The sequence below is a fragment of the Ranitomeya imitator genome, chromosome 3 (genome assembly GCF_032444005.1).
Source record: "Ranitomeya imitator isolate aRanImi1 chromosome 3, aRanImi1.pri, whole genome shotgun sequence".
Classification (NCBI taxonomy): Eukaryota; Metazoa; Chordata; class Amphibia; order Anura; family Dendrobatidae; genus Ranitomeya; species Ranitomeya imitator.
The window spans coordinates 430,209,667-430,221,162 of record NC_091284.1 but is presented as its reverse complement, the minus strand read 5'-3'; the positions used below and the strand labels follow the sequence as shown (position 1 = coordinate 430,221,162).

Sequence of the window (11,496 nt, the reverse complement as noted above, 5' to 3'; positions counted from 1 at the left end):
GTTCTCCGGGGGGCAGAGGCATTCCTGTTTGGGGCCCCACGTTACGGGAGCCAAGCTGTTGAGGGAGGATCTAAAGTGATCCTTCACGGTTGACTCAGTGATTTCCAAATTAATCTACAGGGCGTTGCCGGCAACTGAAAATGACCAGACGGAGACGCGTGCCTCTGTGTGGGGGATCGAGCAGATCTCTGGGCCCTCGTTTATTGTGTATGAGTTTTCATAGTCATAGAAATTATACTTCAACCAATCAGCATAAGAACACGCTCACAGTTCTTAACCTATAAGAATACAGGAAAAACTTAACCCATGAGGATACAGGAAAAATGGAAACTACAGATATGGTCGTGTCTTTTTGCCATAAAAAAGATATTAACAGATGCCTCAGTCTTGTATAGCGATACACCCACGAGTCTCTTATCTGGCTCGAGTTAGAACACTCAAGGTCTTTATACCAATTATAAATCATAGCCTAGTTGAATAACAAAATGTTATCTTCGTGAGAAACAGGACAGAGTTACTTCATGGCAGCTGTAACCTTCTACCTAAGTAAATAACAGAATTTATCTTTAACCAACAAGAAAATGGAGTCAAAGCACAAAATGGAGAATCTAGCACAAAATGGAGAATCTTTCATAATTTGTTCCTTCACAGAATGATCATACACGCTGTGAACCCTACTTTGACCCTATTCATCCAGATGTTAGTGCTCAACAATTTCGTGCAGCAATAACTCGCATTTTAGAGTATGCGAATATTAGTGAGCAAATTGAGACCTTGACAATTTCCCGCCATTGGTGTTGGCATTTTCGGTTTCCCTGTTCATGCATGTACAAGGGAAATCGTTGGAATTATAATAAACAAGTGTAGCCCCCCAGGCATTTGCTGCCTCTCTGATGTCAGGTTAATTAGTTATGAGAACAGGTCTGTTAAAGCTTTTAAGACTGCCTGCATCACCTGGACCCCACACCATGATACTGTAGCTGCCCAAATAGAGCCCCTCATTCCAGGACTGTTACCTCCTCCTGCTCCTCATACACAAGAGATTACATCTGTACTCCCGGTGCCATCTCTACTCCCGCCTCAGGTGCCACCACCAACAGTGCCAATGCTCGTGTCTGTGGAGCCCACCCTCTATGTCAAGTATACACCCCAGCAAGCTGCTACTCTGTTGAATGAAGTTCTAGATCCAGAAAAAAAGGCCGATGCCTTTCTACAGAAGCATGCTTCAAATCCAAAGTAATTACCCAGCCACGTGCAAGATCTCATTACCCTGGCAAATCTTAAAGCAGGCGATGCATATTGGCCTGTTATGGAAATCGTGTTCAATGATGCCTCACTTGCCAGTGACACTACATGGGACTCTGGTGTCGAGTTCTGCCAACAACTTAAGACATGGGCCTCGGATGAGTTGGCTGACCTATCACTTATTGTCGCCAATGGATTCCAGATGCATCCAAGCTGATGCATCCATTATACGATGACTTCAAGACATCAGCGTTTCCAATATGTACCAAATCCGTGGAAGCTTTCTACGCTCTTAAACAGGCCATACAGTCTGCACCAGCTTTTGGAATCCCAAATTCTGATATCATCTTAATGGCTCCACACAACATAAAAGCTATTCATATGAGACTCCAATGTTCCCTCTTGGAACTCTTGTCCACTGCACCATCCTCAACCCGTCCATGCTGCTTCCTCTTTCCAGGGGGATGTGGATGATGATGCTGATGCTCTAGGAGAAGATGCCTCTACACACTCAGAGGATCATGACTGTCTCGAACAAATGCAGGAAGAAGCAGCCTCCAAGAAAAACGTGTCTGAAGACCCATTCCCACATGCTGACCTGACGTTCTTCACTGATGGTTCCAGATTTGCAACTGAAACAGGAAGGTTCCATACGGGATATGCCGTGGTTACACATGACCAGGTCATCTCAGCCGGATCCCAACCACCGCACGTCTGTACAAGAAGCGGAACTTAAGGCTTTGACACTGGCTTGTCAGGAAGCGACGGAGAAGCTGGTCAACATCTACACGGATTCAAGATATGCTTTCGGAGTGGCTCATGACTTCGGCAGTACCTGGGCAGCCAGAGGATGCCTAACGTCCAGTGGAACTCCTGTAAAACATGCTGCTACCGTACAAGAACTTGTGGCCGCTCTAGATCTACCTTCGGAGGTTGCAGTGATCAAGATCAAAGCTCATGGGAGATTGGATTCTCCAGAAGCAAGGGGGAACTTCTTTGCTGACAAAACAGCAAAAACTTATGCTGCAGATCCATTTGGGAAAGAGAAAGCAGCGGTGTACGTGTCACAAGACACTGAAGAAGGGACTAAAGGCTCTCTTATGAGGATTATCCATCTACATCAAGACAAGACATCAAATGATGAAAAGAAGTCATGGAAGAAGGAGGAGCTAAAAAAGGATGAAGATGGAGTCTGGAGGGTGAATAAAAAGCTCTGTCTACCCCGTAATCTGTACCCCTCGGTGACAGAATGGGCACACGGTATCACCCACAGAGGCAAGAATCAGACGAATGACCTGATTTGGAAGACTTATATGGCACCTGGGATCTCTACTCTTACCCAAAAATATTTCAAGTCCTGCCTTGTGTGTGCAACATGCAATCCAGCATCGCCCCCAGAAAGGTACTCAGAAACATTGGCTAAACCACTCTATCCCTTTCGGAGGACTCAGATTGATCACATTCAAATGCCAAAAGTAGGGAAGTACAAAAATTTACTGGTAGTGACTGACATGTTCTCAGGATGGCCCGAAGCCTATCCAGTAAGAAACATGACTGCCAGAGTGACTGTTAAGAGACTGATGACTAAAGTAGTAGGCAGACATGGGGTCCCAAAGGTAATTGAGAGTGACCAAGTACCCACATTCATTGCAGCACTGTCTAAGGAACTATGGACATTGGTGGGAGCTGATTTGGGTTTACATACTCACCCCCAGAGCAGTGGGAAAGTAGAAATACTGAATGGCACCTTGAAAAATAAAATACTGAAAGCCAGATAGGAGGTCAGACTTGGACAGACATTTTGCCCGTTGCCTTATATTCAGTCAGAAACACTCCAAGGGGTCCCACTAAACTCACACCATACGAGATTCTTTGGGGGGGGGGGGGCTCCAAGGTTGGGTCAATATTTTCCACAACAGCTAGCCTTAGGAAGTGATACTCTTGTAAATTATGTAATTGTCCAGATCCAGATTCCAGTAAAGGTACCCATACTTTCCAACCTAGTGACTACATGCTGGTAAAGAAGTTCATCAGAAAGACATCCCTGGAGTCGAGATTTGAGGGTTCCTACCAAGTACTCCGGACTACTCCTGCTTCGGTCAGGATTGCTGAGCGCCCCCTGGATCCATCTTATTATTATTATTATTATTGTTATTTATTGTTATAGCGCCATTTAATCCATCTCTCACATTGTAAACATGTTAGACAGTTAGGGACAGAGTAGGATCTGACCTGCTTGTCAAAGTCCAGCTACAAAGGGAGGTTTTCCACAAGGGAAAACTTGTCTCAAACTGGTGAAAACTCCAATTCCCCCCTCCCGGGTGAGACGGTCAGATCTAGGATGTGTTACATCAGGGTGAGTCACATGTGTATTTTATGTAACCATGGAGATGGGAGATTGGAGAGTAATAGATCCAGCAGGTAGGAAAGTCCCGAGGACATCGGTAGCGCGCTCCGATATACCTCCTGATATATCCATAATTGGTCACACATTCTCTGGTGTCAACAGGATCCATATTGTCATGAAGCCTCTGATGTCATAGTGACACTTAACACTGGTGGGTTAGGGAACCACGGTGGGATCAAGAAAAAAAAAAGGTTAATAAAGTTTTTAGGGGGACTGTTGAGGAGAGCCATAAGATCAAATATTTAACTAACCTCAAGACATAAGAGATTGAGAGAAGCAACCCATAACGTGTATTGTTTAACCTTACATAAGCTTTCTCAGATCAAAGTGAGACCCTAAAGATGGCTGCCATTTCCTGTATCAGAGCCATGTGCTGGTATCCAAGATGACGCCCACACTGATGACCTCATGGATCCACCCGCAGTGACGCCCACCTTGATGACCTCATGGACCAACCCACCCTGATGACCTCATGGATCCACCCATGGACTTGCTCATTGCCCAACCCACTAACCAATGGAATGCATCTGATCACTCCCATTTTAAAGCTAACCGAGCCCCCCTTACAGGGGTTATATAAATCTATGTCCTGACTAAATAAAGCCTCTTGGAGCTGAGCCATAGATTGATCAAGGAGAATTTACATCTGACTGTGTCATATGTTATTTCTTTAGTGCGCACCTGATCAATATCCATTAGGCCAGGAGCAGGCAACTAAGTGAACATTTATAAACTGTTCAACCTAACACTTGCAGATTACTGTTGGACAATTGGATGAGAGGATCCTATGCAGGAGTAGAAAAAAACAAGCAAACAAGAGTTGTTACTGAATGAGAACCAAATTTTGTACTGCAATTACTGGAACTTTCTGTAATTTCACAATATTGCTTAGGCATGTTTTACAAAACAAAGAATATAGACGGCACCAGGCTCAAAATGCACCCAATCTTTGACGCAAAGCAGCACAATGTCTGCGCAGGATTCGTGTAGCAAGCACAGATAAAGCAGACTACGGCGGTGCTCCACATAGAAAAATCAAGTCCATTCCATATAGTAAAAAAGAAGAATATGTGGCACTCACCCTGGACCCGTTGAAGCGCATTTGCGCGAAACGATCGTCGTCCACCTCTCCTCCTCCCAGCACCATCTCCCGATCCCAGCCGCCTCTCCAAAAGTGTTCTGTTTTATCGCATCATGAATAAAGGACTTTAATTCAGCAGCTTTTCTGGGTGAGTGCCACATATTCTTCTTTTTTACTATTAGGCATGTTTTAGTTTTTTGAATTGTTGCTAAGTTTCTTCTAAATAAATATCAGAAAATTAACCCCTTCATGCCGCGGCCCTTTTTCATTTTTGTGTTTTTGTTTTTCGCTCCCCTCCTTCCCAGAGCCATAACTTTTTTATTTTTCCGTCTATATGGCCATGTGAGGGTTTGTTTTTTGCGTGCCGAGCTGACGTTTTTAATGATACCACATTTATGCAGATATGTTCTTTTGATCGCCCATTATTGCATTTGAACGCAATGTCGCGGTGACCAAAAAATATGTAATTCTGGCGTTTCAAATTTTTTTCTCGCTACGCTGTTTAGCGATCAGGTTAATGCTTTTTTTTACTGATAGATCGGGCGATTCTGAATGCGGCGATACCAAATATGTGTAGGTTTGATTTTTTTTTATTGTTATATTTTGGATGGGGCAAAAGGGCGGTGATTTAAACTTTCATATTTTGTTATTTTTTTTCATATTTTTAAAAACATTTTTTTTTACTTTTGCCATGGTTCAATAGCCTCCATGGGAGGCTAGAAGCTGGCACCACTCGATCGGCTCAGCTACATAGCAGCGAACATCAGATCGCTGCTATGTAGCTGAATTGCAAGTGTGCTATGAGCGCCGACCACAGGGGGGCGCTCACAGCAGGCCGGCATCAGTAACCATAGAGGTCTCAAGGACCTCTATGGTTACCATCCTGATGCATCGCTGACCCCCGATCATGTGACGGGGGTCGGCGATGCGCTCATTTCCGGCCGCGCGTCCGTTAAATGCCGCTGTCAGCGTTTGACAGCGGCATTTAACAGGTTAATAGCGGCGGGTGAATTGCGATTTCACCCGCCGCTATTGCGCGCACATGTCAGCTGTACAAAACAGCTGACATGTCGCGACTTTGATGTGGGTTCACCGCCGGAGACACGACATGCGCAGTAATAGTACTGCTCATGTCATGAAGGGGCAAAATATTTATGTTATGTTTGCAAAAATGTTTCATAATACTTAAACTTGTATGGATTAATTATACAGTCATGGCTGAAAGTGTTGGCAGCCTTGAAATTTTTCCAGATAATGAAGTATTTCTCTCAGAAAATTATTGCAATTACACGTTTTGTTATATACATGTTTATTTTCTTTGTGTGTGTTGGAACAACACAAAAAAAACAGAGGAAAAGGGCAAATTGAACATAATTTCACACAAAACCCCAAAACTCTCCACTACGTGATTGTTTTCTAAGGCTATGTGCACACGTTGCGGATTGGTGTGCGGATTTTTCCGCACTGTTTCTGCAAAATCCGCAGGTAAACCGCACTGCGGATTACCCATGGATTTGCGGCGGATTTACCGTGGTTTTTGTGCATTTTTTGTGCAGATTCCACCTGCGGTTTTACACCTGCGGATTCCTATTGTGGAGCAGGTGTAAACCGCTGTGGAATCCGCACAAAGAATTGTTGACATGCTGCGGAAAAAATACAGCTGCGTTTCCGCACGTTTTTTTCCGCAGCATGTGCAGTGCGGATTTTGTTTTCCATACATTTAAAATGGTACTGTACAACGCATGGAAACAGCTGCAGATCTACAGCGTAAATCTGCTGCGGGTCCGCCGCAAAATCCGCCACAAAATCCGCAACGTGTGCACATAGCCTTACACTAACTAGCCCTCATGAATAAGGGTACTGTCTCACAGTGGCACTTTGGTCGCTACGACGGCACGATCCGTGACATTCCAGCGATATCCATACGATCTCGCTGTGTTTGACACGCAGCAGCGATCAGGGACCCCGCTGAGAATCGTACGTCGTAGCAGATCGTTTGAAACTTTCTTTCGTCGTCAAGTGTCCCGCTGTGGCGGCATGATCGCATCGTGAAACAAAGGTGTGCGCGATATTGTATACGATGTAATGGGTGGAGGAGCTTGATACGTAGGAGTAGGGTTGAGCGAAACGGGTCGAACATTTTCAAAAGTCGCCGACTTTTGGCTAAGTCGGGGTTTCATGAAACCCGATCCGACCCCTGTGCGGGGTCGGCCATGCGGAACGCGACTTTCGCGCCAAAGTCGCGTTTCAATGACGCGAAAAGCGCCATTTCTCAGCCAATGAAGGTAAACGCAGAGTGTGGGCAGCGTGATGACATAGGTCCTGGTCCCCACCATCTTAGAGAAGGGCATTGCAGTGATTGGCTTGCTGTCTGCGACGTCACAGGGGCTATAAAGAGGCGTTCCCGCCGACCGCCATCTTACTGCTGCTGATCTGAGCTTAGGGAGAGGTTGCTGCCGCTTTGTCAGAAGCAGGGATAGCGTTAGGCAGGGTCCATTAACCACAAAACCGCTTGTGCTGCAGCGATTTGCACTGTCCAACACCACCCTCGGTGTGCAGGGACAGTGGAAGTTTTTTTTTTTTTTTTTTCCCCTCAGCGCTGTAGCTCATTGGGCTGCCCTAGAAGGCTCCCTGATAGCTGCATTGCTGTGTGTACGCCGCTGTGCAAACCAACTGCTTTTTTCAAAGCACAAATCCTCTTGTTCCTTCCTTTCTGCACAGCTATCTTTTTTGTTTGTCCACACTTTTTATTTCATTTGTGCATCAGTCCACTCCTTATTGCTGCCTGCCATACCTGGCTGAGATTACTGCAGGCAGGGAGATAGTAGCTGCCTGCCATACCTGGCTGAGATTACTGCAGGCAGGGAGATAGTAATTGTAGGACATTCCCTGTGTTTTTTTTTTTTTTTTTTTTGGTGGGAGATTAAGATTGGCAATTTGGCATTTCTGCTAGAGTGCCATCCCTGTGTGTGCCATCTCTCTCACATAGTGGGCCATAGAAAGCCTTTTCATTTTTCTGTATTTTTTTTGTGGGGTGTATAAATTCTCCCTGATAAAAATACAGTGGGAGATTAATATTGGCCTTTGGGCTTGTGTGCCAGTCCTGAGTGTGCCATCTCTCTCACAAATAGTGGGCCATAGAAAGCCTATTTTATTTTTTTTGGGGTTTTATAAATTCTCCCTGAAAAAAAGGGAGATTCATATTGGCCTCTGGGCTTGTGTGCCAGTCCTGAGCGTGCCATCTGTGCCAGCCCTGAGCGTGCCATCTCTCTCACAAATAGTGGGCCATAGAAAGCCTATTTAATTTTTTTTTTGGTTTTATAAATTCTCCCTGAAAAAAAGGGAGATTAATATTGGCCTCTGGGCTTGTGTGCCAGTTGTGAGCGTGCCATCTGTGCCAGTCCTGAGCGTGCCATCTCTCTCACAAATAGTGGGCCATAGAAAGCCTATTTAATTTTTTTTTTTTGTTTTATAAATTTTCCCTGAAAAAAGGGAGATTAATATTGGCCTCTGGGCTTGTGTGCCAGTTGTGAGCGTGCCATCTGTGCCAGTCCTGAGCGTGCCATCTCTCTCACAAATAGTGGGCCATAGAAAGCCTATTTAATTTTTTTTTTGGTTTTATAAATTTTCCCTGAAAAAAGGGAGATTAATATTGGCCTCTGGGCTTGTGTGCCAGTTGTGAGCGTGCCATCTGTGCCAGTCCTGAGCGTGCCATCTCTCTCACAAATAGTGGGCCATAGAAAGCCTATTTAAATATTTTTTTGGTTTTATAAATTCTCCCAGAAAAAAAGGGAGATTAATATTGGCCTCTGGGCTTCTGTGCCAGTCCTGAGCGTGCCATCTGTGCCAGTCCTGAGCGTCCCATCTCTCTCACAAATAGTGGGCCATAGAAAGCCTATTTTTTTTTTTTTGGGGGTTTTAGAAATTCTCCCTGGAAAAAAAAAGGGAGATTAATATTGCCCTTTGGGCTTGTGTGCCAGTACTAAGCGTTCCATCTCTCTCTCTCTCTCTTAGTCAGTGGGCCATAGAACGCCTATTTTTGGTTTTATTTGTTTTCTAAATTCTCCCTGAAAAAATCATTTTATTTTATTTGGTTTCTAAATTCTTCCTGACAAAATCATATTTTTTTTATTATTTTTTTTTCTAAAGTCTCCCTGAAAAAAAAAAAAAAAACAGTGGGAGATTAATATTGGCCTTTCTGCTTGTGTGCCAGTCTTGACTCCTGGGTGCGTCATCTCTCAGTCAGTGGGCCATAGAACGCCTATTTTTGGTTTTATTTGTTTTCTAAATTCTCCCTGAAAAAATCATTTTATTTTATTTGGTTTCTAAATTCTTCCTGACAAAATCATATTTTTTTTATTATTTTTTTTTCTAAAGTCTCCCTGAAAAAAAAAAAAAAAACAGTGGGAGATTAATATTGGCCTTTCTGCTTGTGTGCCAGTCTTGACTCCTGGGTGCGTCATCTCTCAGTCAGTGGGCCATAGAACGCCTATTTTTGGTTTTATTTGTTTTATAAATTCTCCCTGAAAAAATCATTTTATTTTATTTGGTTTCTAAATTCTTCCTGATAAAATCATATTTTTTTTATTATTTTTTTTTCTAAAGTCTCCCTGAAAAAAAAAAAAAAAAAAAAAAAAAAACAGTGGGAGATTAATATTGGCCTTTCTGCTTGTGTGCCAGTCTTGACTCCTGGGTGTGCCATCTCTCTCTCTCTCTCTCTCTCCAATTGTGGTCCATAGAAAGCCTATATTTTTTTTCCTTGATTTGGGTTCCAAAATCTACCAGAGAAAATAACTCCATCAATCATTGGTAGAAAAATATTGGCCTCTGGGCTTGTGTGCCACTCCTGATTCCTGTGTGCGTCATCTCTCAGTCAGTGGGCCATAGAACGCCTATTTTTGGTTTTATTTGTTTTATAAATTCTCCCTGAAAAAATCATTTTATTTTATTTGGTTTCTAAATTCTTCCTGATAAAATCATATTTTTTTTATTATTTTTTTTTCTAAAGTCTCCCTGAAAAAAAAAAAAAAAAAACAACCAAAAAAAACAGTGGGAGATTAATATTGGCCTTTCTGCTTGTGTGCCAGTCTTGACTCCTGGGTGTGCCATCTCTCTCTCTCTCTCTCTCTCTCTCTCCAATTGTGGTCCATAGAAAGCCTATATTTTTTTTCCTTGATTTGGGTTCCAAAATCTACCAGAGAAAATAACTCCATCAATCATTGGTAGAAAAATATTGGCCTCTGGGCTTGTGTGCCACTCCTGATTCCTGTGTGCGTCATCTCTCAGTCAGTGGGCCATAGAACGCCTATTTTTGGTTTTATTTGTTTTATAAATTCTCCCTGAAAAAATCATTTTATTTTATTTGGTTTCTAAATTCTTCCTGATAAAATCATATTTTTTTTATTATTTTTTTTTCTAAAGTCTCCCTGAAAAAAAAAAAAAAAAAAAAAAAAACAGTGGGAGATTAATATTGGCCTTTCTGCTTGTGTGCCAGTCTTGACTCCTGGGTGCGTCATCTCTCAGTCAGTGGGCCATAGAACGCCTATTTTTGGTTTTATTTGTTTTATAAATTCTCCCTGAAAAAATCATTTTATTTTATTTGGTTTCTAAATTCTTCCTGATAAAATCATATTTTTTTTATTATTTTTTTTTCTAAAGTCTCCCTGAAAAAAAAAAAAAAAAAAAAAAAAAACAGTGGGAGATTAATATTGGCCTTTCTGCTTGTGTGCCAGTCTTGACTCCTGGGTGTGCCATCTCTCTCTCTCTCTCTCTCTCCAATTGTGGTCCATAGAAAGCCTATATTTTTTTTCCTTGATTTGGGTTCCAAAATCTACCAGAGAAAATAACTCCATCAATCATTGGTAGAAAAATATTGGCCTCTGGGCTTGTGTGCCACTCCTGATTCCTGTGTGCGTCATCTCTCACTCAGTGGCCCATAGAAAGCATATAGTTTGTTACATTTGTTTTCTAAATTCTCCCTGCAAAAATCAATGTTTTTTTTTTGGGGGGGTTTCTAAAGTGTTCCTGAAAAAAATAAAAATAAAAAAAAAATAATAGTGTGACATTAATATTAACATTTGTGCTTCAGTGACAGTCCTGCGTGTGGGGCATCTCTCTAATTTGCAGCCACCAAAAAAAGAGTGTGTAACATTGGGCCTGATTTTCGCTGTGGTCTCACCAACCTGTAAAGGGGTAGCTAAATCATACTGAAGTTATAGCTCACCGTGTAAGTTGTGTGACTGCAACAAATAACGTTAGTTTGGTTACGTTTTTAAAACAATGAGGAAGTCTAGTGGAAGAGGTCGTGGCCGGGGGCGTTCATTGTCAGCTGGTAATGAGGGTAGTGGTAGTGGTGGAGCATCAGGTGGTCGTGGGGAAAAAAATATTGCACCTAAGTCTGGAGCTGTGGAGCCAGGTTCGTCGTCCGGCTACACAAGGCCTCGAACGCTCCCTTTTCTGGGATTAGGAAAACCGCTTTTAAAGCCGGAGCAGCAAGAGCAAGTTTTGGCTTATCTTGCTGACTCAGCCTCTAGCTCTTTTGCCTCCTCTCGTGAAACTGGTAAAAGTAAAAGCAGCGCGTCGTTAGTGGATGTTCACGGTCAGGGACAAGTCACTTCCTTGTCCTCTTCAGCAAAAACAACAACAGAGAAGAATGCAGCAGGCGACACAACGGGTTACTCCATGGAGCTCTTTACACATACCGTCCCTGGCTTAGAAAGTGAAGCAGTTAACAGTCCATGCCCATTACAAATTGAATCTGACA

At 42.9% G+C, this 11,496-nt stretch overlaps 1 protein-coding gene across 1 annotated transcript in view; it reads left to right on the top strand.

The window, feature by feature from the left end:
- The first annotated feature begins 4,865 nt into the window (after positions 1 to 4,865).
- The window catches only part of LOC138670177 (Krueppel-like factor 8), a 205,235-nt gene continuing 198,604 nt past the window's right edge, over positions 4,866 to 11,496 (top strand). The window contains exon 1 of the mRNA XM_069757274.1: positions 4,866 to 4,881. The gene's annotated coding sequence lies outside the window, so the exon portion shown is untranslated. The remainder of the gene's footprint in view (positions 4,882 to 11,496) is intronic.